We start from the raw sequence: 27750 nt of genomic DNA, 5'->3' as shown, positions 1-27750 counted from the left end.
GGAACAGCCTACATTATTGCAGTCTGTTGCCGAATACCTACACATAGCAGCAATGCCCAGAATCTCTGCAGTGTGCCCCCTTCCCACACTTTTAAGTCTCAAATTAGCAACCGTAAAATCTAGGGTTGTTTAATGTTTTAAATGAAAAATATAAAATACCATAAGCATTGCAATGCCCTGACTTGTCTGCTGGGGTCGCCAAAATTTTTCCATGTTTAAATGGGGTCTTGCTAAGTAAAAGGTTGGGAACCCTTGACATAGCACCTAGGGGCCTCAAGGGAGATGGTGGCTCCATTGTGCTAGAGGCTTTACAAACCCAGAGTAAGAGATGGTTCTTATCCTGAAGAGTTTACAGTCTAAATAGACAAAAATGGGAGGCGAAAGAGAGGTTAAGTGACTTGCCCAAGGTCACAGCAGTTCAACATCAGGAGCCAGGTAAGTTCCATTCCTATGACCTATCCACTAGACAATGCTACCATGCTGGTTTCCTCGGAAAATACTCACATGACTAAGGTGGAATGCATCCGATACCTCCCATGTTTCATTTTGATATAGCAATGCCTGATCTGCTGCAATGAAGACTGATAATCTCCATAATTCCAGATCCAGGAAGAATCACTGAGATTGCTTTGCTGAATTTGAAGCCCCTGTTTTGGCACAGATGGTATCATCCATGTATTCAATCCTCTTCCAGTCTAGTACTGTACAAAGAGGTGGAAGAGAAGAAGTGATGACATTTTCATTTGTTGCAAAGCATGGGGTAGACAACCAGGAGAAGTCTACTGAAGCCTTTGCTTTGCATGAATTCTTCAGTTTGTTGCTGGCATTACAGCTGGGCTCCTCATGGATTATTGCCCTTTGAGCTTTTAACATGCATGATGATGTAAACCCATATGTACCAGCAGGTGTATTCCTAGAATGAAGGGGTTCACTGAACGTAATCCAAAAGAGCTTCCCCAAAACACAGCAGTTTGTTTGGCTGTGTCTCGTCCCATCCCATTTGAATGCTTGCAATACTGAGGTCATACTTGTTACTTGGTCCAATAGTCATCTCATGATTTTAGTACAGGAGGTTTTCTACACTTACTTCTATATGTTCTCAGATATTAATATACCTTATAAGGAACTAAATGTAGCGAGAAGTTACAACACTTTTATCCAGATGGGATATAAGAGTTGTTTTTTTATTTTAAATAATTCTATCCTTAAAACAATTCACAGTTACATTTAAAAAAGATTATAATACAAATGCAATCTGCTAGCAATAATAATAATATCTAAGGTGGGTGGCAATCTTGGTTCTAGCATACTTAAGCTTTGCCTCAGAACAAAACTATCATAAATTGGTTAAAAACCACTGTCATATGCAGTCACCACCCACATGCATTATATTGGGAACCAAGAACAAATTATACATGTGTGTGCGTGCGTGCATGCATAATGTTTTTCAGTATGTTCAGTGTATTATCCCTGTAAAGAATAAGTACTCAACATTAAAAATAAAAATCTAAAATACCTTATGCAGTTGCTCCGACACACAACAGATGTAATCCCCTCTAACACACACATGCAGCATTGGATCCCTCTACATTCAACACATGATACTGTTTACAACAAAATGATTTTTAGGCAGATAGCAAGAGATCACCTAACATGACAATGCAGGCCAATGGATGTTTATAAATATATTGTGTAAAGGGATAATGTGGCATGAAAGTCTACTTTTCCCATGCAGAAGAGTACAGATTACAGAGTACATTAAAAAAAAAAGAGGAAATAGATAAAGTATAGCTAATATGCGGACACAGATAATAAGCCATAAATTACTAAATAACAGAGCAATGATTTCAAATGGTGGCAACTCAGGGTTGCCAACTTCTCCCCCAACCACACTCCAGAAACAGGAAATAAAGTACCATTCAATCACCTTGATTAAAAAGTAATCATGTTCAAAGGAAACAAAATATAGGTGCAAAGGATATGGGAGATTATAAAGAAAAAGTGTTTTCTTACTTCAATCTGATTTCCAGTCTACAGCTCCAAATACAATCTACAAAACAAAACTACAAATATTTCTCTTATGAAAAAGCTTGAGATTGAAATTGAGAGAATAATCCCAAAGCAAAAATTGAACACCCTTTTAAATTTTAAAAATTAACGTTTCCTGCTATAACTTAAATATCAGATTTCACAGGGCAAAGCTGTAATGAAAGTGTATCCTATCTTACAGAGAAAAGCGTAAAGAGCTCTGTGTAAACCCAAAAGCTTGTCTCTCTCACCAACGGAAGCTGGTCCAATAAAAGATATTACTTCACCCACTGTGTCTGTCTAATATCCTGGGACCAACACAGCTAAAACACTGCATGCAGAGAAAAGCTTGGACAGATTTTGTCTAGTGTATACTTTTAAAGTTATTAGAATCAGCTTCTCTTAACCAAAACTTCTAGAATAAGCACACAAAAAATCTATTTATTAAAAAGATGATTTTCGCTCATCTTAGTGCAGAGAATTTATGGCACATGCATCATTGCTGTTAGAGCTAATGAGAGTGGCCACACATTAAAACATCCAGAAGGTTTAAATATACCCAACATACAAGCTCCCCTAGTCATTAACTGCTTTCCAGATCTAAAATTCACTCCAGCAGGTGATATTACCTCCCGTATTGCTCAGCAGTTCACCAGTTCTAACTGTGTGAACATGTATGTGCATAGTAAATGAAGGCATCAGTGGTAATGCAACATACCAGATCCTCTCATATTTTCTTTATTTGCCATAAATTAAACTACAATATATGCAAAAATCTGACGTTTTGGGAACACACTCCATATACCCTACACTCTTCCCTTCACTTGGGGATGCAGAAACAGTCAGATACACTGGAAGATTCAGTGTATGACCCAAAACAGTTGTCAACAGCCAAATTCAGGTCATCATAACTCCTCTTCTTTCAATTGGTTAAAATGTGCTTCCCAGTATAGAACAGATGAAAAACTGAAGTTAATTGGGACAAACAAACAGACTGGAAAAAGGAGAATTCTTTACAAGATCATGTGTGTGGGGGGGAGAGAGGGGGGGAACCACATCATGCTTCTCCAGTGATTAATTACCATGAATATGGGCATTTTTAAATGAATTATATGTTTTGTAAAAGGTCAATAGTTTTCAATGTATTATTAAACAATCTGTGCCCTGCTGGACTTCTCACTGTATGCTTGTTTTTAAAAACAAACCAATCCAATAAAGAATTTCCCTGCAGTCTCTTGAAAATAGCATGCAATGGGGAAAGAAATCAGAATTTATTTTGGTAGTTAAGGGCTATTGATAGAATTATTAAGTTTCATATTTCCTAAGCGTAACTTCACACAGTAAATACTGTATTAAAAACCTTCTATAAATGCATATTTTAGATAACAATTATGCCTGCTTTTGCTTAAAATATCAAGTGTCAACCCCCTATGGCTATCTGTGTCTATGAACAGCAACTTAATGCAGGAATTCTGAAAGTGACGATAAGTGGGCAGTCACGTGAATTTGTAACATGATGGTGTAAGCATAAAATTAAACAAGCCGGAGAAATTAATGAAAACAATTCAATGTTGAACCATATTTGTTACAAAATATGAGTAAGTATTATAAACATTACATAATCTTATTTAAAGATTCCATGTAATGCATAGGTTTTACAAATATTTACTGACATTAATCTTGTTAAGTTATTTGCAGTGTTTTATTCAGTAACAGGATTGATTGGCTGGAAAAACAAAGGCTCATACAAAAATAGCTGAAAGCTCTCTTTGTCAGCATGATGGATTTTTTTTTTTTTTAAGTAACTTCTTGAGAGTCTTAGAATGTAAGACAACAAAACATTACAAATGATTCTCCAATTGATTTATATGAAATATATCAGTCTATCTTGTGTCATTGCAGTTTTTATAGGATCCAACAGCCAGATGGGAAGTAATACTTAATTTCTCTCTTTTTTGTGCTGCTCAAGATCATTTTCCATTTGTCCACAAACAGATCTTGCTTTTGAAGGAGCGAAAACATTGTCCACTCCATGGGAATGTGGAAGTACCCATGCTTAGACAAATGGAGACGCATTTACACTCTGACAATTTACACCAGCTAAAAATCTGCCCTCCCACTTCAGATATCTTTTGGCCACCCTCATGATGTATGAACATTCATCCTTGTTATTTGTTTGCTTCCCCTTCCCCATAATAAGCTTCTAGGAGATAAGTTTGGTTAGTGCATGTTCCAGAAGTATTACACACAGTGGCCACAAAATCTTCACATAAATTTTGTATTAAAAGGTTATTTCATACTGCATACATAAGGGATACCAACTTTCTTATTAGACTGTAAGCAGCTTTTAGGAAATAAAAAAAATCATTTTTTCAGAGATAAAGATCAAGGGACTCTAAAGTACAGCACAGAGTTTTATAGTTAAATATTCAAGCACTAACTGAAACATTTCCCAAAGAGACCTGCAGAAGTGTGGTCCAAGTGTGGGGTCTTCTTTAAATAAAAAAAGACAATGAAAACTGAAGAATCCAGACTATTCTACCTGCATTTTATTATTCACTATACAAAATTGCGTTTACATTTCATATAGTTAAAAACATTTTTAATTTTGGGCTAAGATTTACCCTCCAAATTCTTGGTCCTTTTGTGGCATGTGCGCACTTCTTTAAAAGTGAAAAAGAAAATAAGTTTATTTAAATACAGATGTTACCAACCAAGTGCTATAAACCAAAACAAACAAAATGATAAATTACATATTGCTTTTTTTCAGATGAACCTTGTAAATGTTTTGATTAAATTGTTATATATAAAAATAAAATCTATTTTAATTTGTGTTCGTTGTTACCTTGCCCCAGGCTGCCCTGTTAGGTACTGATCTTCCTCGTCCTGAATCCTACTTATCTTCTCTGCCTCAGACTCCTTCTTCTGCCTTTCCATCCCCCTAATAAAAGCTCACTGTTGAATAGAAGCATTCCTGGACATCATTCCCATAGGTAAATGACCAATCATTCTCCTGATTTCTTCCCAGTAGGTGACTGAGCTGCCATCACCCCCTGCCCTTTCAAGCAGGAGCTGGTAAGATTGTGACATAAGAAATAAGTAATCCTTGAACAGCTGTGCCAAGGGCTTTTGAGGCTAGCAGAACACTGTTCGTACCACCAAGATCTTATTGCACAATTTACAGGTGGACAGCTTTCAAATTACACCATTCACATCATAATCACTGTAATCATTCTCCTGGCTCTTCTCTAAACCCTCTCCAGTTTATCAACATCCTACTTAATTGTAGGCATGAGAACCAGACATAGTATTTCAGCAGCAATTGCACTAGTGTCAGATTCAGATGTCCAATAACCTCTCTACTTCTCCTCAAGATTCCCGTTTATACATCCCAGGATTGCATTTGCTCTTTTGGCCTCAACAGAGTTCATGTTCAGCTGATTATCCATCACGCACCCTCCTACCCCCAAATCTTTTTCAGATTCCCAGGACAGAGTCCCCAATCGTGCAAGGATGGCCTACATTCTTTGTCCCTAGAAGTATACATTTACATTTAGCCATATTAAAACACATATTATTTGCTGTACCAAGTTTACCAAGCAATCTGGATCACTCTGAATCTGTGACCTGTCCTCTTCATTACTTACCACTCCTCCAATTTTTGGGTTATCTACAAACTTTATCAGTGATGATTTGGTGTTTTCTTCCAGGTCATTGATAAAAGTGTTAAGGTGTAGGACCAAGAACCACTGGAAACACACCTGCTTGATGATGTTTCCCAGTCTATAATTACATTTTGAGACCTGTTTGTAATGTTGTGGCAGCCATGCTGGTCCCAAGATATTAGAAAGACAAGGTGGGTGATGTAATATCTTTCTCCAAGAGAAGTTGGTCCACTGAAGAGACAAGCTTTCGAGCTTTCAAAGAGCTATTTTAACATTTAATTTGTGACATTACTTTTATATTGTTCTAGTTTTTTTAATCAAAGTGTCGTGTGGTACCAAGTCAAACAACTTATAGAAGTCAAGTATATTACATCAACAGTATTACCGTTATCAACCAAATTGGTAATCCCATTAAAGAATCAAAAGTTTCTGGGACCATGGGTTTTACAGTAAGTAAATGAGACCATTATCCCATTTTATGTGACACAGCCTACAGCTACGTAGATTATTTTAATTTCTTTAGAAGCTGTTCCCTACACAGTAGTACTTGTGATTGAATTTTTTTCTATAAAACTCCCAATTATTTCCATCAAATAAGTATTACTATTAGACATGGCCAGTGTATAGTGCTACTTTATTTTGTACACAAGGAACTGCCATACTGGATCACACCTGTGATCAAATTAGTCCATTACCTTACCTCCAGCAGTAGCCGGCACCAGATGCATCAGAGGATGGTACAAGAAGCTTTGCATTAAGCAGATGTGGGATAATATAACCCGCACATTAAGTGTCCTCCTAATCCCTCACATTTAGAAACTGGTTTACACACTGAAGCATGTGGTTGCCAGTCCTCTGCTCTATGGACTAGCTTCCCACAGAACACTGACTCAAGTTCAAGGTCTTGGTCCTTATCTTCAAGGTGCTCATTAGTAGCCTGGACCCAGGATATCTAGAAGATTGCCTGAAGCTCCAGGATGAAAACTGTGGTTGACTACTGTTACAGTGATCCACTAGGTCAGATATATGCACAATGGTTCACCAAGGGTGGCATGTGAGGTCTCTGCCAAAAGCCATTGTGAAATATATGTATGGATAATATTTGAGGAATTACATATCTAATCAAAAAATTATTTTCTTAAGGTCTGGGAGTTAAGGCAGGTCACCAAGAAGTGATCTTCTTCCTATGTGAAAAGAACATGCCTGAGGTAACAGACGCTTATCTCTGTCCAGTCAGGACAACACTGTATGCCTTACAATGGATGCCTATTTGCATACTGAGCCAAACAACAGTGAAAAGATTGGGAAATCTACAAGAGGGGAAATCTAAGGGGGGAAAAAAACCATCAACAGTGGGTGTCCTGTTGTGACTAAGATCAAAGGATTAGTCTGGCATATTAGGGCATGCAAAGAAACACACAGGATCCTTCACTAAGGAGATAAGCTGACAGCATGATTTGTCTTGTGAAAAGAATATCACAGCTACCAAGGCTGTAAATTGCAGATGAGCAATACTTTATCTGACATGACAGTATCTTGTTAATTAAGTCTAGGCTCTAGAACGTGTGTTATAAGTTTATTTTACATGTAACCATTTGTTACCAGTACTTCTACTTGCTATTACTTGGGATCTCTGTCCTTTGTTAAATAAACCTATTCTTCATTTGGCTATAAACATATCTAAGTGCTGTATGTTAGTCAGAGCAGGGATCTGAGATGGAACTGGTAAGTGAGGGCATGGGGGGAGGGGTTGACTGTTTTTCTGGAAGTAGTGGATGTGTGAGTACTAACAGTGTCCAGTGGTGCAGAGGCGGGACACTCCAGGGGGACGCTCAGAGGGCTGGAGTGTGCTTATCACTAACCTGTGCCTGTGTAGGCCTAGATGGGAGTGCTTGTGTTGCCCGGGGCCAATGGAATTGGAAGCTGACGCCTGGCAGGTGCAGACAAGGCTTCCTCACACCAAAGGCAGATGTAGTGAGGTGCCTCAGCCCTGGGTGCTCCCAGGAAGGAGTCAGAACTACTCCTCCCTTCAAGCACAGTGGAGCTTTCTACCATAAGGGTAAAGCACAGCCCACAGAAGACAGAGCTCTTCTGAGGCCAGTCCAAGACCATAGAGCAAATTTCCACAGGAACCAACGACCATCATAAACTTCACCACCTTCCAGGTACGATGCGCACTTCCATCTGCCTTCTCTGATTTAAACAAATAGCAGTATATATACTTTAAAACTGAAACAAAACCCTATGCCGCACATAGAGAACTCGTCTCCCCCAATGGGGAAGAGGAAAAGAGACAGAATGAATCACATGAGACAGATGTTTACCACATTCCTTAATGCACTGGTGAAAGGTGAATTAAGCTATTTTTAGTGCTATACTACAGTGATAGGCACAGTGTATGAACCTATATAGAACAGAACAGCTGCCCAGATGCCTTTCCTGCATTGATACAATTAATTCAGAACCCTTCATCCACTCAATTTCCCTTATTTAAATATCTAATTAAATATCACTAATATCTAGATCCACTGCACATGGATTAGATTAGACAAAGGCAAAAATATATTTATTCAATAGAGAGAACTCTACCTACATATAAACAGAGTATTACAGATTTGTGTGTCCTAAGGCCTCAATAACCAAAGGGAAGAGTAGGCAATGATGAAGAGAAACCTTTTCTGGTGCCTCTTCTGGAAGGCAACCTTAGAAGCAGAGCCTCCTGGGGTTAGAGTGATCAGATGGGTTCTCTTTTTCTCCATTGTTTTGACCATTTTCTAAGTCAGGAGAAACGCAATGAGGGAGAAAGGGTTGCGAGGCATGGGATCTATTGTCAGGTGACAGCAAAAGCATCCTCTACTCATGCTGTAGTGCCTGGCTATCTGCTACCCTATCTGGAGACTTAGCTATTTTCAGTGCATATTGTTTCTGCTTTACAGCTTATCTAGTTTACGCTCCACTCACATGCTCTGGTGTTTTGCTCAGCCAGTCCATGTGTGTTCAAGTAGCAGGGGAAGAAAAGGTTGTTAAAGGATTTAAGTTTTACAGAACCCACTGCAAAGCAGCTTGGATTTCTTTAACAGACTCTGGCATTCAGGCTACCCCGCCTTTCCAATTCAAGTAAACTACCACAGTGTAATCTGAACGGTTAGGAATGGGTTTTTTCAGTGCTCTTAAAAAGAGGAGATTCAGGTAAATTTGTCCTCTGTTCTACTACAGAGTTTCTTTGCCCAATGGAAAGTCCAGGGGAAATGATGATTTGCAGGTGGCGGGTACTCCCCCATACACACATGGCTTGCAGCTGTGGTGGATGAAGTTCAAGGGAAGTAGATATTTTGAGTCACCATATCTGTTGCACCACCAGTTAAGAAGGGTTTTTACTTATAGGAAGAAATACAACAGTATCCAGATGGTCTCCTGACTTTTAGATCTAGGACAGGTTTACACCTAGACTTGTCTCAACCATTTTGTGCATGGGTGGGTGTTTACAGAATAATGCAAGTGGACTACTCAGAAAGGTTGATCCAAACTAACTGGGCAGACACTATCCCATTTATGAAGACAAAGAGGATTATTTCAGAGCTGGGGCGTGCATTTATGCTCTGCCTTCAATGTTTCTGAACACTTTTGAGGATTATTTGTTGTGATCTCGGGCCTTTTCTCCCTGAGGAAAATAGGAGAATTTAACACTTCCATTATTGCTGTTGGAACTTGGGTTAGTTCTGATTTATGAGGGAGGGGAGGCTGAGAATTGAAACAATGTGTGCCTCTGAAATTTGAAGCTAGGAATGGAAAGGAGAGCTTATCTTCCCCAAATCTTTCTAATACTGGAGTCAAGGGGACACCGAATAGTCTGGATACAGTCAACATTCTGAACTCAGAAGAATTATCCACAATTCAAGGATGGATCCCTAAATTCCAGCAGATCACTAATGAGAAATTCAGTATGTTAAAAGCAAGTAAAATAGAACACCAAGTCACTAAGACTACTGAATACCAAGAGGCATTTGGAGAGATATTGACAGACCAGTTAGGACTATTTATTAGCATGTTTTTGTCAGCTGAAATTTCTGCCAGCCATGCTATTACTTTTCAGAACATACAGGTGACACAGATAGAGAGACTCAATGATCAAAAGTCCTTCTCACTGCTCCCTCCTGCTTCCTACCTAGGAGACCCCACAGAAAAACTGGAGTCAACACCTGCATCTATTTTGGGCAAATTAAACCAGAGGACATGGAATTCCTGATTTAGCTACATTCAGGTTTATAACCAATAAGACTTTAGTGCCTCGCACAGAATTCTGTGTTGCCACTGGCTTTAGATTGGAAGGCTAGCTATCTTGGTATCTGAGAATGACGCTGTAAGGTCTGAGATGTGTATTACCAAATAATTCTCTCTCTTCAAGAACATTTTCTTTAAGAGGACTGGGTTGTTTGGGTTTCTCTCCATATTTTTTGTGTGGGGGGAGGGAGAGGGAGCACCAGCAGCTTCTTTTTCTAATTTCACATAAGAATCAATTTCCTCTTCTCTAAAGACAATTTCCGGGGCCTTCATGACATGGTATGGGTAAGTGAGTGTCTTTTGCTCTTTTACGCAGAGAAAACAAAGTGGCCTTTAGAGAGAACTGAAAAGGAACACACATACAGTGATTGGGTCTGAGAGAGAACTAGCAATAGACTCCGTTATGGGGGAGCAAAGGGATGAAGAAAGGGAGCATAGAAGCAACGTAAGTTGTTAAACTGAATAATGACCTTTAGAGCAAGTAACAGACGTTATCTGCCATTATGCTAGCAACATAAGGGACATTTCTTGAAGCCTCTACTAGTCTGGGATGTGAAAATAAGGTACAGGCACCCAATTTGACCCTGGAGTCAGTCAGCTATGGGAGAAAACAGAAACAGGGAGCAGATCATAGACGGTACTTAAGAACAGATTGTTGGAGTTTTGGAAAGTGCTGCCCTACACAGGGGCCTGGCTTCTAGGTGCTATCCTACCACAAATTAAGTGCTGCACTTCTCCCTAATTATCGGTTTCGTCTGGTCCATTTTGGAGACCCATAGTACAGAGGTAACATGCACTATCGCTATCGCCGCTCGCAGGGACTGGAGTAATTAAGTCCATGGGAGAGCTCTCTCCCATCTGTTTAGAGCATCTACACTGCATCAGTGTTTTACAATAGGAGTGCTGTACACCCCCAACTGATTTTGAAAAGCACAGAGAGACGTACTTTGAAGGATCCTCCCCCCATACAGTGTACTCGCTCATCTTCTTTTGCTTTCACAGAGACCAACATGCCCCACCCAGCCTTTTTACTGTATGTTCTAGCTTAAAGAAATGGCTTCCTGTAAGCAAACAAGCTGCATTACTCTTTGAGAACTGTATTTTCAAAGTGATGCAGTAAGGAAAGAATTTAATTAGCACAGGTGCATATTTTAATTTCACCATCTACTCTAATACCCAAATGAACAGGGAGAGCATGTAATTATACATTTACTTTTGGCATATAACAGAGGTATCTACCAGGTTCTGAGCTGTCTTCTTTTTGCATTTCTTGTGTAATTTCTGAATCATCTGTTCAGAAACTTCATGGTTTTGCATCATTTATATAAACTTTTGTATAAAAATATTGCAATACAAAAATTTCAGCCTGCACGCGCATGTGCGCACACACAAACACACTTACAGCAGTTTCCAGTTGAAAGTCCCTTCATCCATACACAACTAGAAAGAGTGAAGGATGAACAGTCTTGCTAAAAGACATGAACTCTTAGGCTAGCGTGCTAGGAAAGGAGCAGCAGCATCCTCAAAATTAAGCTAACTGAAATTTTGTCCCACTTTGCTAATTGTTCAGGTCTCTGTCTACATTTGCATGGGAGCTTTTGAGTTTGGTTTTCTTTTACTTTGTTTTCTTTTAATTTTTCCATTTTATTTTGGCTTCCATTTTTAAAAAAGCATGCATCAAGCGTGGCTAGTTCATAACTGACACCACATATAAATTAATATTTTCAAACCACAATTTGAAGTTTCAACTTTTCCCACACTATCAAGTATATTGGGTGTCCTTCTTTCAGCCAGAAGCAACAATAAGATACAAGACACCGTAATTATTATTAGAATGCCAGTAGGTCCTACAGCTCAGCTGTATTTAATTTAATAATTACACACAACTGAAGTGGAACACTTGTAACTACTATCAACTACTGACTGATGCCAGGCATTCCAGGCACCTCCAAGTGGAAACTACCTGTTTCGCTGCTAAGAAGGGTAGTCTCGCATTCCATTAAATTTCAATGGCATGTTGATAGACCATATCAATGAGGAGAGTTAATGATAATGGGAGATGCACATTCTTATTGAAGGAAGAAGGACACTATAATATTCTTATCTATATACACATATGCATCCACTTCTTGCTCAGTGAGAATATGCAATACCTATTAATAATTAACTCTTTCACTACTAGCCTGCCACCTCACTTGCTGTATTGTTATGCTCGATTAACATTCCACCAGAAATAATGGAATATGAACCCACACTTAGTACATTCAACAGCACTCTATGTCCATTCTATTTAGAGCAATAAACTGCAGGCAGCTGATAAATGGAGTTACAGACCCCGCAGAATAAGGGGAAGATTGACTAGAACTTTAAAATAAATCTGTATTTGCAAATGCTAAGATTAAGCTCTTTGTAGGTGGTGTGGGGCAAGAGGAAAGGCACTTAATGTGAACGATACTCCTGTATTATTCCAAATATTGAAACTTAACAATAGAATCTCAGATTACAAACATCTCAGGAATGGAGGTTGTTCGTAACTCTAAAATGTTCACAACCCTGAACAAAACGTCATGGCTGTTCTTTCAAAAGTTTACAACTGAACATTGACTTAATACAGCTTTGAAACTTTACTATGCAGAAGAAAATTGCTCCTTTCCCTTTATTTTTTAGTAGTTTACATTTAACCCAGTACTGTACTATATTTGCTTTATTTTTGTCTCTGCTGCTGCCTGATTGCGTTCTTCAGTTCCAAATGAGGTGTGTTCAGTTCGTAACTCTGAGGTTCTGCTGTACTTTAATTTTAAGAATCAGCATAATTTTGCATTAAAAATGATTCTTTTCAACCCTCCCAAAATAAGGGCAGTTTTTAAATAATAGAAAGAGAGTATCTTTTTTGACCTTTGATTATTAGACAAGGTTTGTTTGTTTTTTAAACTTCTGGGTCTCTAAAAGTTGTGGAAAATTTTAAATTCAGAAATGGCCATGGCAAAAAAAAAAAAAAAAAAAAAAGGAAGAAATGCAACCCTAGATAATTTTAAAGATTTCATACACCTAAAATGGGCAAATTTAAACCGCAGCCTTAGTCATAAACCTACAAGAAGCAAATCAGTAACAGTGAAAGAAAAACTACCGCAAGCAAAACCTGATGCAGTGCGAATATAGTTTGAACCAGTGGGTTACAGTACATCACAATGTACGCCAAAGGAAGTGGGTGTAATACCTCTCTCACTGCTTCTCCTCCTTCCCCCAACCTCATCTGACCACCTGTAACAGTCTCAGAGGAAGCAGACAGACTATCTCCCACATACTTTCCAGCTGCATTGCAACACCACAAAGTACACATGCAGCTATCAGCACATGTGTAAAAATATATATGTGGAGCATCAGTGTCAGAAATCTTTGTGATGATTAACATACTCTATTTAAAAAACTACCAGAAACACTCAAGGGACAACCGATCCTCCTCAAACCCATGCAAGACTGGAAAATTAGGGTAAGCAGGACATAACCTCTATTTACTAGCTGCAGTTGAGATTAGCGCTCAGCAGAAAATTTTTGCCCTTCTGACCGGCATTTTCCACTAATGATTGAATGCGGTCGGGGCAGGGAAAGAAAGGGGGTGGATAGAAGGGGGGACTGAAGTGTTATTTCCTTTTGGCCTTTAAGTACCATTAACCAATGTGGTTCATACAGTTTCTTCTTTCATAAATTAGAATTATGGGACAGATCTTGCCACCGGTTATGAAGCAAGACTTCTTGTGTAAATCAATAAAGAGTACCGCATAAAAAACGTAAAATAAAAACCACCAATAGCACAATACGGCCTTGTGGACCTGAAACCTGAGCCCAACAGCAAAACCCATCTACAGGGGCATTCTTTGCAGAAACTACAGGACAGCTGGGTTTCCACTGGTTTTAATACCCCTGCAGAAAGAAGATGTGTACCCTTTAAGAAGTCTTTTAGCCCTTATACACCCGTGTAAGGGGTTTTTAGATGAGCCCTAAATAAAAAAGGGGATTCCCATTACCTGGAGCTTGGGCAGGAAAAGCCCAAGAACCCTCATGCCTACGGAAGGTCAACCTGCTTTTATTTATGTATTTATTTATTTTTTAAAAAGAAGGGTCTTCTGGAAACTGCTGTTTGACAAAATTTGCATATACTGCAACAGTGATTTTCCCTCTGTGAGTTGCCTTAAGACATATTAATATTTGGAGGGGGAAAGGAGTTAAAAATAAAAGCTAATATTTAAAAGCCATGTGTAAACTCTGTGTTTCACTTGAACAATTATTTAAAATAGTGGTTTCTTTAACTGAATAAATCTGCACCTGCAAAATGAATCACTGCTCTATAAATACAGACGAGAATCCTTTCCAGGTTATGTGTTTACACATTCTCAACTACATTTTAGATTTCATCCATAGATGAAATTCATTAGATTTCATTTTTGTGGAAGGACACTCGTATGCGTGTTATAAAGGAATTTCTTCAATCTCCAAAAAGTTTATTTTAAAGCAAAGTGAAGACAAGAAAATCTTTCACAAAAGAAAAAGCATTCAGATTAATCCATAATCCTTGGGCTTCTTGATCAATTTTTCTTTGAACACAGAATCCCCCAAATCCCTGAACACCATTACGACACTTACACTTCCGTTTAGCACCCCATTTGTCATAAATCACGTACTTATACAAGTACAGATTATTCAGGTAGATTATCAAACCAGAAGGGACCATTGTGATTATATCTAGTCTGAACTTCTGACATGGAAATGCAATGTGTGTGCCTGAAATTCCAAGCGTGGTAACTATGCCATCTTATTGGATTGAAAAATCTCACTAAATACAAACGGTCCATTTCTGACAGTAAAAGGTTAGTTTGGAAGATCTGTTTCCCATGTTAAAGAACTGAAGAACAATAGCTGTGAGTAATCAACAAATTCCTTGCAACGTATTTACTTAGATTTATAACAATATACGAAAAAGCGTCAATCCTCATCTTTAGGTGCCTATCGAAATTTAAAAATACAATCAAATTAAAAGTAAGACTGGCAGCTACTCCACACTCTCACACAAGCGTAGTATAAAGACAAGAAGCCTGACGCTACTGCAGAGATCGACCCCTTATTGAGCTTCTTCCTCACCAAAACACTGGAAAACGTGTAGGTCTTATGACATGCTCTGAAAGTATAAATTTAGATTGTACAGGACCACATAGACGTGGGGTAAGTGAGTGGATGGCAAGAGCACAGAGGAAGTAAGTTCAAAAGTTGATCTCTGAGAGGGGCCAGCAAACACCCTCTCTTTAATACCAAGAAGCCACCCACATAAGTGTCTACACTGATCACAATATTGCATGGGGAGAAAACATGCCTGTCTTAACTGGGCAGATTCCAGGCCATTTATTAAAATGTAAATTCTGCTTCTTGAAAGTAAAGGGGTGTTTGGGTAGCACTACAGTACTGTGCAGGGATTTCTCAGGTGTTTCATTATGATCTCTGACTCACTTCAATTTTGTATCATATCTAGAGCTGCTGCTGAAATAAATGAGAATGTATGAAAAAAGTCAAGGGTGAAATACTGTCCTAAGGGATTAATTTTGTTTGTTTGAGGCAGGACAGGGACAGGAAAGGCAACAGTACTGGTTAACTCTTTGCTCCTTTCAAATGGTGGCAGGTGAGAACAAAGCTTATACCTTATCAGCTCAAGAGCAGATTTAACTAAAAAAACCAAAACAAAACAAAAATAAAAACAAACAAACAAAAACTCTTTTAAAAAAAATTAAAGTGCTTGATACAGTTTTCAGCTACTGTCCATCCTGAAAATACAACAAAAAAAACCCCACCCCAAACTCAACCACAGGCATGTCACATTTGTAACTAAAGGGACATAATCAGTGTATTGAGAGTTAAATGCATTTTAAATAAAACACTTGTATTACAAAGTCTTTAAGTTACCAGGATGTGCAAAACTCAAAGGTTACATGTTCAGATAAGCATCCAAACTATAGATGTTTAGCTAAAGCTTAGCTGAACTAACCAAAGTGTCAGTGTGCAAAGTGGGGCTGAAAATTTCCTAAATGCAAGATTTCTCATCTTTCAGAACCAGAAGTGAATAAAGATATTTGAAGGCTTCAGAAACTTGCGATTTGATATCAGTTCTTGAAATGGGTATAAGTTTTTGCATGTCTTTCCCCAAAAAATATCAACCTACACAGAGATAATTTTTCATTAAGATGACTACACCAGCAAATGATAAATCTGTGCCATAGCAATATTAATTTTGGAGTAAGTAAGGCAGTTCCAGTGAAGATACTAACGAGAACACATTCCTATCACAACTCACCACCTTCCTGCTGCTTTAGTTTACAGTGAAATCATATGCTGAATTGGTGGCATCACATTAATATCCATGGCAACATGCCAATGTCAAATATGAGGTAATCGCCTCACTGCAGGATCCACCAGATGGAGAAATGGGGTTGAGAAAAAGAAAAGAAAAATCTGAAATACCTGTAGAGTGAATAAAGAAAGTGGCTGGCCAAGTGAATTACTTTTGGTATCAGTGTTCTTCCCCTATCCCCTGCCAGTTTTGAAGTCTCTCCTTAACTTTTAATTCCTTTGCTTTTGAGGCTTTTAATCAAACCTTTCATATTATTTTAGAACAGTTTGAAAAGGCTTTTGGTTCTACAAAGTTCCACAGTGACATTACTGACCTTGTTACTCTTCACAGTACTATAATCCCATGAGAAAGAACAAGTTGTTTGAATCACTTGTAGTATTTTAACAACTATACTCATCTTCAGAAATGATTGGCATCACCTCATAACCAAATAACTCAATTTTTATAGGAAGGTTTTATAGTTTCAAGTTCCACAGAGATACTGTTTCAGCAGCACAATAACTGTTTCACCAAGAGGAAGTTGAAAAGCAATGCAACTATTTGTATGTAGCAGCTAACTAACATCAACTTCAGCCTATCATGACAATACCAGGCAGCTTTCACTAAGTGTGCCTCAATGTACTCACAATTTAGTGACACATAATGACAAAGCTTAATAAAATAATGGAAACCAACTAGTGGAGCATATTAGCCTGTGGCTTTGGGTTGTGGGGAGTTGAAAGGAAGAACAGGAAATGTGCTACTGATAAAAAACAAAACACACAGGTCAGTGTGCAAATGAACTTGTGTATTAGTCTGCAACCTTGAATTCTGAATTAACAATCAAGGCTAGACAAAACTATTATGCTGTTACTATCATTCAGCATGCCAAAATCTTATTTGCTTCAAACACAGAAAGCAGTAATATTTTTAAGTCTGGATACTTTATTTTAATAAAGCTTACAGATTTTTATCTTGGAATTTGGTGGTTACTGCATTAAGCATTACTCACATTATGAATTAAGTGAAAGGTAAACATAAATTGGTAGAGGACTAACTAAACTGTTCAAGAAACTGACTACTGAATGAATCATTGACTCCACTTTTAGTCTAACAGTAAGATAAAGAAAGAAAAAGATCAAGAAAGGAATAAGGGCATAAACATAAGAATTCTTTGCAGAAGTGTTTATGTTTGCATTGCCTTTGAACTTCCAACTATGACAAACAGCAACATCAGAATATAAAACTACTGTATGTATGACTTATGTACATGTTCAATGAAAATATTGCACAATTTCTTGAATACTTTTGACTGATTCCGATTTTCATCACAAGAATTCTGCACTACCTTTTTTCTCATCACACATTTTAAAGTATTTACACAAGAATGCATAAAAGTTTTGAAAATAAACCCTAAGCCATTGGGTTGAATCAGAAGCGTATGGAAAGTTACACATTTTGGGTAAAATTGTCAAAAGTGCCTAATGAGACTTCCATTTTCAAAAGCACCTTAACCAAGTTAAGTGACTAGAAATGTAACATAGGCACCTACGTGAGTTAGGTGTTTACTGATGTAGCCCTTACCCACACAAAATTACTTCATGTACCTCACTAGGAATTCTTCTTAAATGAATACATACATTCTCCTTAAATAAATACAGGAGTTGGCCATCTATTCCATCCTGTTCTTATAAAACCAGAACCATTGTATTTTTGCAAGTACTGAACAACTAGAAGTTTTATATTTATCAAAGCAAGGTGTCCACAGGCTTGTACAAGAATATTATTCAGCGTGCTTTTCAGAGTAAAAAGTACTGGAAAGAAACCCTCAATCCTAGTTTGGGTTATACATTTGCCTTTCTCTTGTATCTGAAATAACCCGATAAAATCAGAAACCAAAAATATTTAACAGAATATAGATGTTTTAAAATACTATTCCACACACTGACTTCTAAACAAACATGAAGATCTTCAGCTCCTGTGAATTGTCTATTGAACTTGGTTGAGCTTATAACAATTTTCACTAGCTGATGATCTACCCCAAAATGATTTTTTTTTAAATCCACTGTTTTAAATTGGTCCAATAAGAGGATCAGAAATACCAAATCCTTATAAAAAGTGACTTGATGTTGCAAGTACTGCAACAATAGAAGTAGTAAATCTGGAAGCTAATTGCACAAATGTTGATGTGCAACATCAATACAACAGCAAAGATTTATTTTATCTTCTTTATGCATAACATCCTGGAACTTTTTAAACAACATTGCCATCCTGAAAGCAAAAGGGCACCACACTCTAAACAAATTAAGGGATCAAATCAGAAGTGTTTTCAAAGAACACAATGTTCATGCTAGTATAACAGCTGAAATACCTAGCATAGGGGCTTTGAAATACTTGGCATTTCAGCAGTAATATTAGCATGATCATTATATTTGACCTATGGTGCAGGGTGGAGAGTAGTTGTAGTTGGTTCTACACCGATTTTGAAAATGTGTTATATAAAATACATAAAAGCACATGCAAAAGACAACATATCCAAAGAACAATGAAATAGAATTGCCAGACTATTCAGTTTCTTCTCCTCCAACAATTCTTTATCATGTTTGAATTTCTATATACAACATAAAGTGAGTGGTGGAACACCCAAGAAGAATGTCTTTAAGGACAAAGGTTTAGTAGAAATCAATTTCTTTTTTGCATTTTACCTACTAGAAGACAAATTTCCTCCTAGGCAATAAGCAATCAGCTTTGCACATTGACATTTATTTTCCAACTAATATTTTCTATTAACCTTCCTCTCAGGATCCTTTGACACCAACTCAAATAGTAATATAGGTTGTTCAGCAATATTACCATCCTCCACAGTGATTTAACTGAATGGAATTAAACAGGAGAACAACAGCTCAGTAGGATGAGGCAGAGTGTGCCAATTTTTTCTTCCTAAGATAAAGGAGGTTTGATTTTTTCACGTATTTCGCTAACAGTGCAACTCAACAACTATGATACTTAGTGCAAAAGAGCTCAGGACACAAGACTGGAGGTTAGGACATTTTTTTACAGTGCAAATAAAAGCAGCAGTATCACAACTAATGGTGCAATTGATTTTTATTTGTGGGGGAGAGGGAAGACCTTTCACCATTGTAAAGCAAATCATGAAATCTTTCATAAGTTTAAAATAAAGCACTAAGTAATATTTTCCAACCTTTCACTAAGTGTAGGGGCGAAACCACATGTTTTAAAGGTCTTGCACAGTTTTATTATTAGAAGTAGGAACTCTACTGATAGTGATGAGTCATTTGTATTGGCGGAAACCAAGATCACCCATCTTCTTAATGGGTTACACAGCACTCCACTGTGGTTTTCAATTCATTACCGGTCAAAGTAGTTGACTGAAAACAAAACAAGAGACAAGAACTCACCTTTGCTCTCGATGCCTGTTTAATACCAGCTGATTAGTTTATAATCCTTCTAGAGATTGCTTACATTGACTACTTTTGGTTACTTAAAGAAGAGCAGACCCATTTAGAAAAAAAGCGAGCACAGATAAACTTTAAAATAATCAAGATTAAATCCACAACTGAAAATGGGTAATATACTCCATTTCTGCAATGATAACTGTGACAGATTCAAACAAAACACAAACCAATTACAAATATTTGGAGTCAGTGGAAAGTGTCACCTAAAGGAACCTTCTGAATCATCAGAATAGAGTCCATAAATACAAAAAGATCAGTTGCACTAGAATACAAGTCTTCATCCTCATACAAATGAAAGAGTCCCTTAATGTTAACTATGGGAGTTACTGTGGTACACAGGAAAAAAAACAGAATCCAGGAGCTAGCAGTGTTCTATTTTCAAAGTTCTATAACAAGTTCTGGGGTTTTAAGTGGAATTTGACTGGAATAAGGAATTCTGCGTTAAAAAAAAAAAAAAAGACAACAACAGTTTGGAAAAGTACCATTCTAATGTTAAACTCCATCTCCCAAGCAAGAACAATAGTTCCTTTTTTGTAAAGCCACCACCCGCACGCACAAAAAAATTAAAATTAAAATTAAAACAAATCCCAACACAAAAACACATTAGGCCCTATTAAACATTTGCAGGAACCAGATGCAGTTGAGTCACAGTTTGATCAGAGGTGGAACAAACTGCAACTTTTTGCCATGCATGCCAAAATCCTGGCCTAAACAAATGAAAGATGTATTTTGATATTACTGGGGGAAGAAACTACAGCAAAGCAGTGGCCAGTGAACTGAAAACATGTGCCAACATTCACATTCTTTAAGTCTGTGTCTCTTACAGTGGGCAGTTTATAGTGAGGATAGTAGCTCTGACTCTGAGCTGCAGCAGACACGTGAGTCAGCAAGAGCTGCCTGTAGGAAACTGCTGACATGCTGAATTACTCTCCCATACACTGCACACACCTACCCACTAAACAAAAACAGGGTGTATGCAAATTAGTGCACAGGAACACCTCCACACTTACAGTTCCTGTTTTCCTAGTTTAGATTTAAATTATAAAACTATCACTAATAAACACTTAGAATGTCAGCTATAATAAGCAGCTATGTTCAAGTCTCAAGAGTCACTTTGTTTTAGCTGCTTTCATTAAAAGAGATTTAACTCATTTTTCTCTTTCCAAAAAACAAAATTATTGCTCTATAGACCGCAAGAATTGCATGGAGACAGACACCTATACAGAGTTCCTGGTTTTCTGAGTAGGAGACTCCTCTACACACTGAACACAAATCAAAGGTGTATCTATTACAGTTTGGGTACTTTGAAGACAGAAGGCCAAAAATAAGCAATTGCCTCAATTTCAACACCCATCATATTTAAATAACTCGAAATTCCATGGTGTTCCTGCTTCTAAGAATTCTTCAGACACTTTGTGGTTGATATTTTCTGAAGTCATGTAAAAATGATATTCACACTTTCAATGAAATAAAAGATTTTAAGAAATAAGTCTCAGAGGATGAGAGAATTTCAGGTCATCTACAGTGACAAGAAAATGCATACTGTGGTGACTTCTCCCTCCGGCTCTAGTTTAAATATCACATAAAACACTGGCTTGCTATGTATATTTATGTAGAGAGTCTGTTTGGGAGGAACTTGGGATAAGTCAGGCATTCTGTTTATTGTAGTATGGAAAGCAGATGCTCTCCCCCTCCCCTGCCCTTTTGCAATAAACTGTACTGTATAGCAACTAGACTATGATCTCCAAACTGTTTTGGCAGGCCTTTGTATGTAACCTTCAGTGGACGTAGAGGAAAAGTCCCTTTTTTGACTGCTCAAAGATTTGATACTTTATAAGTATTTAGTTGGGTTTCCAAAACCCATTCTTTTTTATTACCATATCTTGAACATTGGTAGGTCTTCTGTCAGTGCTGGCAGTTTTTGTACTAAACCAGTAGCATCAATTTAAGCTCATTGCTGGTCACACAAAAACGTGTATGCATTCCACTGCTTGATTTTGTTTACATTATAATTTCAAGTCCAATAATGGCAGAGTAAGTATCACACTTTTCAACACACTACAAAGACATTTCAGCCTAACTAAAAAGCAAAATGAGCACATTGCCACTTAGCTGGTTGCAGAGTCATATTTTCTTGATGCAAATTTCAAATGTGTACTTATTATTCAGTCAGCTGCCACGGCTGAAGTAAATGGTGACCAGTTTTCATAAAAAAGCTGAGTAAGCATTTTGAACACTATTCTGGCAAACCACTGGTAGATTTAGAGGTAGGGAATCATTGTTCACTCAACCACAATAATATATTCAATTTAAAACCTATTCAAATCTTAGTGGAGAAGTGCAATATCATCAAAGAATCTCTTTCACATTCTCCTAAATTGACTGTAATGGAGAAACAAATCACTTGGATTTTTAAAGGAAGCTGGTATTTCTCATTACAAATTAGTCCAATTTTTCTTTACAACATCAACAAAATCCATTGTATGTGTCCACTTATACCAACCCAGAAATAAGTTACACACAAGCCCTACATTATACAGCACACCCAAAGTGAATATAAATCTCTAGTTGAAGGATGCGATAATGTACTCATTAGAATGCAAGTCACATGTGCAACACACAAAAGACACAGAAGTCAGGCTCGTAAATGAAGTTATTTTGTGATTGAACCTTTGAATAAGAGTGGGCACTCTTGTATGCAGAGCCCAGCTCACCTTTTAATACAAGGACAGTGTAAAATGCTTTTTGACCATCTGAATTAGAAAAGAAAAGAGATCCCCACCACACACATACAGGTAGTATATGCAGCTCAAAGAAATCATTCAACACTCTTGTATAAAAATGTAATCACTAAAGAGACTAGTTAGGACCTGTAATATAGTACTGTACTACCCATTTTGTTTCGAACATTCATCAAGCTGAACCTGGACAATTTCTCATCCCAGATGCACTTTTAGAGATCTTTTCTCACTCTATACATGGGTAAAGTCCTATTGAAATGAATGGATATCATGGACATACAAGGAGAAAGTATTCCTCAATACTGTTGTGGGGAATGGGATTTAAAAAATAATGAGGCAATCATTCTCACTGTTTTTCATGGTTGCACATATTGTAGAGCAAGCTGCAACAGATATTAGACAAGATGGTCAAGGATGCAACCCCATACTCTGTGTGTCCCTAAGCCTCTGACTGGACAACAGGGAGATAGATCACTTGACAAAATGTCCTGTTCTGTTCATTCCCTCTGAAGCCTCAGGCATCAGCCACTGTCGGAAGATAGGATACTGGGCTAAATGGACCACTGGTCTGAGCCGGTATGACCATTCTTATGAAAAAATAGCAAGTCTGACTGCAGCCTGTAAAGAATAATGGCTATTTTACTTAACTACAAGACAAGCTTTAACAGCCAAACAATTGAGGTTTTTAAATAACTAAATATGGGCAATTACTATTGTACATTCCATACTATCTTATCATATGCATAGGTGTCTGGTTTCATCTCTCCCATGGTCATTAATTATGTGTGTACATGAATTGATGCCCAGGCCCCTGTGTAGCATGGAGATTTGTACTAAATCTCATTAATGTCAATGGGTCTCGAAGGCCTTCTACAATGTCAAAACATTTGCCAGAATTTCTCATATTAAGAATATTAGACATCAACATGATACTCCTATTTATCAGGATTCAGGCCATTACTCTCAGCTAGCAACGTACGTTATTCCTAACGCACAACACACTACAGTTAACTGCAATTTTCTCCTCACTGCCAAGGTACTGTGACTGAAAGCAAAGATTGGGGGTCAGGGTGGCCGGGAGCAGGGGTTATCCCCATGGTATCTGGGGTCTATTCTGTTTACACATAGAAGTTCCATTAATTCTAATGGATGTTCATTCATCTCTATGTTAGGATGAAACCAGAAACATTAGCTCTACCACTGAATTTCTTGCCTTTTTAAAGCTATTTGAGATATAAACCATTGTTGACAATTGACTAGTCAGGATTTTTATTTTATTAAACACATATTTTGGAGTATATTGCCCATTAGTCTGTTGACTACACCCTCCTGCCAGTAGTCATCGCTGTCTACCGGTTAAAAATATGTTAGTGCACATTTTTAAAAATGCAATGTTATTTAATTTTACATTTTAACACTACTTGTGCTTCTATTGGAATTTTCATTAATGATGTTGCTGTTCTGCTCATTTTACAATCTGGTCAACTGAGGCGCCTTCTGAGTAAGTGGTTTGCCCAATATCACAGACCTGGGAAGTGGAAAAGATAGAAATAGAAACTTGAAATCCTCTGCTCTTACTATTAGACAAGATTTCCTTCCACTTTGTGCAGCTGATTTTGATGCACAATGTCCAACACCTTCAAATCAATCTGTGAAATTAGATGATTGTGAAAAAACACCAGTGTTTAAAAGCATATATCCATTATATTGCAGTGACGTACTATACCAGGCTACCGGCTACATAGGCTAAGATACTACAGTGATGGGGCCCATGCAAGTGGATACAAAGTCAATCTTGAATTTCAGAAGGACCCCTCTGAAGCAGAATTTAGCTTTTCATTTATGCAACTAGAGTCTTCCAAAATGTTACATTAATAAAATGTTACTACAGAAGTCTAGTAGTTAAATGCATAACTCACTTCCTTAGCCATTTGATTCTATTTGAATTTATTAAATGCATTATTCCATTTTCTACCAAAATTTCATTTTCCCCATATCCAAACAATTGCCAAATACAAGCAAACACCACCTTCAAACTACACTGTTACATGTAGCTAAAACAAAAATCCCATACAAATCTACACCCTCCAAAAAAAAAATTAAAAATAAACATACTTGCTCTCAACTCAAGAACTTAAAAGCCAAGTTTAAAATGCATACAAGTTTTATGACAACTATGAAGTCTTGAAAATGGATTTTCATCATTAAAACAATGACAAATCTTTAGCTACAGCAGAGCAAACAGCAACACTATAATTTGCAATCTTTCTTAAATACTAAAGACTAATTCTAACAAGGTGCCATTTCTGCCTCATGTTTATTAGTACCTTAAAGAATGAGAAATACAGTTTACTCCAGAGCTTCCACGGCTTCAGTAATAAGGGTATGATAATCTCACAATAACTGAAGCATTTTAAGCAAAACACCCGCTGTATTATAAAAATAGCCTGTTCCACAAAAGGAGAGGCATGATTTCACACTTAGCTTCATCCATGCCAGCCAGAGCTTTTGCAGCCAACTGCCTTGCCTACATGTTATATTTTAATGATCTGAGAAAATTGATATAAAAGTTATCCTCCTCTCTAATTTTACTTCAAATAGGAAGAAAAAAAAAAGAAAGCAACGTTTCTCATTAAGCACTATTTTCTTTATAGAGATCCCACTAGGCAGGAAAGAAATTGGCTTTTTTGTTAAATATACTGGAGAGATGAAATTTACAGAAAAACTCTCAAGCAAAAGGTGTCACCTGAGAAATACATACTTGGCTATGAAGAAATGATCTGATGCTTGCCAGAAACCATTAAAGCAGGGTCTCGTTTGCCACAAGAGGACCGCCAATCATTAGATTATTTTGAAGGCTGTGACGCCCACGGGCACTGAACAACCACACTGTCGTTTGGCAACAACTTGCAGTGAGTTACCAACCCGCTGAAGTCAGGGTGCTCACCCCAAGCACACGCAGGCATGTTACAAGCGAGTGTGACAAACGCCTCACTCACGCAGGTGTCTCGTGAAATCGCTGAGCCGTTCTCAAAGCCACTCGGCAGAAGCGAGCAAGCTACGGCACGGAGTGAGGGAGTGAGTGAGTGAGTGACCCCTCTTTCACGACGCACTAACTTCGGAAGTGCGCACAGCACACGCGCTCCCCAAACGTCTCTGCAGACCGCAGCGCGCCCACCAACCCGGCTTTCTGCCACTTTCCCCTTCGGCAACCGAGCAGTTTCACGTCGCGCTACACAGCAGATCCCGAACACGAAACCCCATCAAAGGAGAGGGGCAGCGTAGGGTTGACGAGAAGAGCTTTACATACGGCATGGCTCAACAAGGGGGTCTGGCGGGAAGTATTTAGCTCCCCAGCGAGGACAAAAATCCCCCCTGTTGTCACATTGTTTAAGAGGAGTGGAAGGAACCCAAAGGGAAAAGCAATCCCGATCGCTTTTCTTTTTAGCACCGCCTTCCTCCCTGTGCGTTAACCTAGGCTCGCCGGGGGCTCGGCTCCAACAAACGCACAGCACACACTGTTTTCACGGGTGGGTTTCCCTTTTTGTAAGGAAAAGCCTTTAAAAAAAAAAAAAAAAAGGCTGTCGCCGTAGCACGGCAGAGCTGAGATGCCAAAACAAAGATGCGAAGGGGAAATGAGGAGGCGGGGGGCAGCTAATGTTCTTCGCCTCACCTCCCCCCCCCCCCCCGGCCGCCCCCTCACAGCGCGTTAAAAAGGCCTCGAAATCTGACAGCTGCTTTGCTCCGCTCGTACAAAACAAGACCCCCCCCCCCCGCCTGATTTCTTACTCCGTGCTCCTCCTCCCGCTTACTCAAAACACCCAGCGCCGTGCATGCAATAGACCAGCTACCCTTGTTCTCCCCCCCCCCCCCCCCCCGGCGCGCGCACGCTAAAGCCACTGCGGGCTGACCATCATCAGACCCCCCCGCTCCTCCTTCATCCCCACCAGGACGCCCATAAAAGGCACCCTCTGCGGTAGCGCCTAAGCGTAAAGCCGAGTTGCTACCGGCTAGCAACAAACAGCCGAGCTGGATTCACTCTCTCTCTCTCTCACACACACACACACACACACGCTCTTCAGATCCTTTTACATGCTTCCAGTTACGCAACGTTTCTGTGGTTCCCACTTTTAGAAATGACTGTTCACCCTTCTGCAAACATGAGGACGGGCTTGTTTTTAAATATCCCCCCCCCCCGCATCTGGCTCGGAGAAAATCCCCCCCCCCCCCGCCAGTTCTCCCAGCTGCGCGCACACACACACACACACCAAACTTCATCTCCATCACTGGCCGGGAAAGCGCTGCGAAAAGGGGGACTCACCGTCTCCGACTGCAACTTTCGATCCTTCCCCTCTCTCGCTGCAGCCTCCCCAGCCCGCTGGGGCTCGGGGGTAGAGTAGGACGGGGAGGTGGGAGGGGGTGGGGCTGGATTTGCTGCTGACGGTGGGTGGGTGTGTGTGTGGGGGGCGGGTGGTGGTATTTTTTTGCGGTTCGGAATTTTGCACCCGCGGAGACGCACCTCACATGGCGATGGCTTGAAAACCAGCTGCCTCCAAAGTCTTGCTTGCGGAGAAAAAGAGAGGGAGGGGACGGGGAGCAGCAGCAGGAGGAGGAGGAGGGAAGGCTGCAGCAGTGGGGGCGTGGGGCGGGGGAGTCGCACAGGAATCGCTACGCTGCTCTGCTCCTGCTGCTGCTGCTGCACTGGGGGCTGGCGGCGGCTGCACAAGGCGGTGGCAGCTCGGTGCCTTCGCAGCCCGGCGGCGGCGTGTTGCTACTGCTGCTGTGGCGGCGGCTGCCCCGGTTCTGTTGGTTACACTCTCGCCGTGGCTCGCGCTCTCCCCAGTGGAACGCCGCCTACTCCCCTCAATCGCTACATTGTTGACATTCGCAGGCTGACATCATCCACCCCCTCCTCCTCGTCCACCGCCCGCCTTTCCCATTCACAATAACGCTACGTAAACCGCGTAGCGCCCTCTCCCTCGGCGACGGGACGCCTTCGCGCAGAAAAAGGCGTAACGCCGCTCCGCGAATAGCAGCTCCGCCGGCATCCCCGCGCGGCGCTCAGGTACGCAGCGCATGCGCACCTCCTCCCTCTCCAGGCCCGTCGGTGTCTCTCTCGCTCCAGCCTCTTCTCGCGGCGGCCTCCCTGTCTGTGCTCGCGCGCGGCCGAGGGGCAGGCTGGGAGT

The 27750-nt window shown here is 39.4% G+C and overlaps 1 protein-coding gene across 2 annotated transcripts in view; it reads right to left on the bottom strand.

Moving 5' to 3' along the window:
- Positions 1 to 27462, bottom strand: part of BACH2 (BTB domain and CNC homolog 2) — a 245118-nt gene extending 217656 nt beyond the window's left edge. The window contains exon 1 of one of the 2 annotated variants that reach the window (XR_010916560.1): positions 26886 to 27075. The gene's annotated coding sequence lies outside the window, so the exon portion shown is untranslated. The other variant, XM_067530010.1, reaches the window with a different exon arrangement.
- Positions 27463 to 27750: the final 288 nt, after the last annotated feature.

This window comes from Emydura macquarii, unplaced genomic scaffold, assembly GCF_026122565.2.
Source record: "Emydura macquarii macquarii isolate MOO-44397 ecotype Brisbane River unplaced genomic scaffold, CSIRO-AGI_Emac_v2 contig_3019, whole genome shotgun sequence".
In the NCBI taxonomy this organism is placed as follows: domain Eukaryota; kingdom Metazoa; phylum Chordata; order Testudines; family Chelidae; genus Emydura; species Emydura macquarii.
The sequence above is the reverse complement of the archived record's forward strand: the minus strand, read 5'-3'. Positions and strand labels throughout refer to the sequence as shown.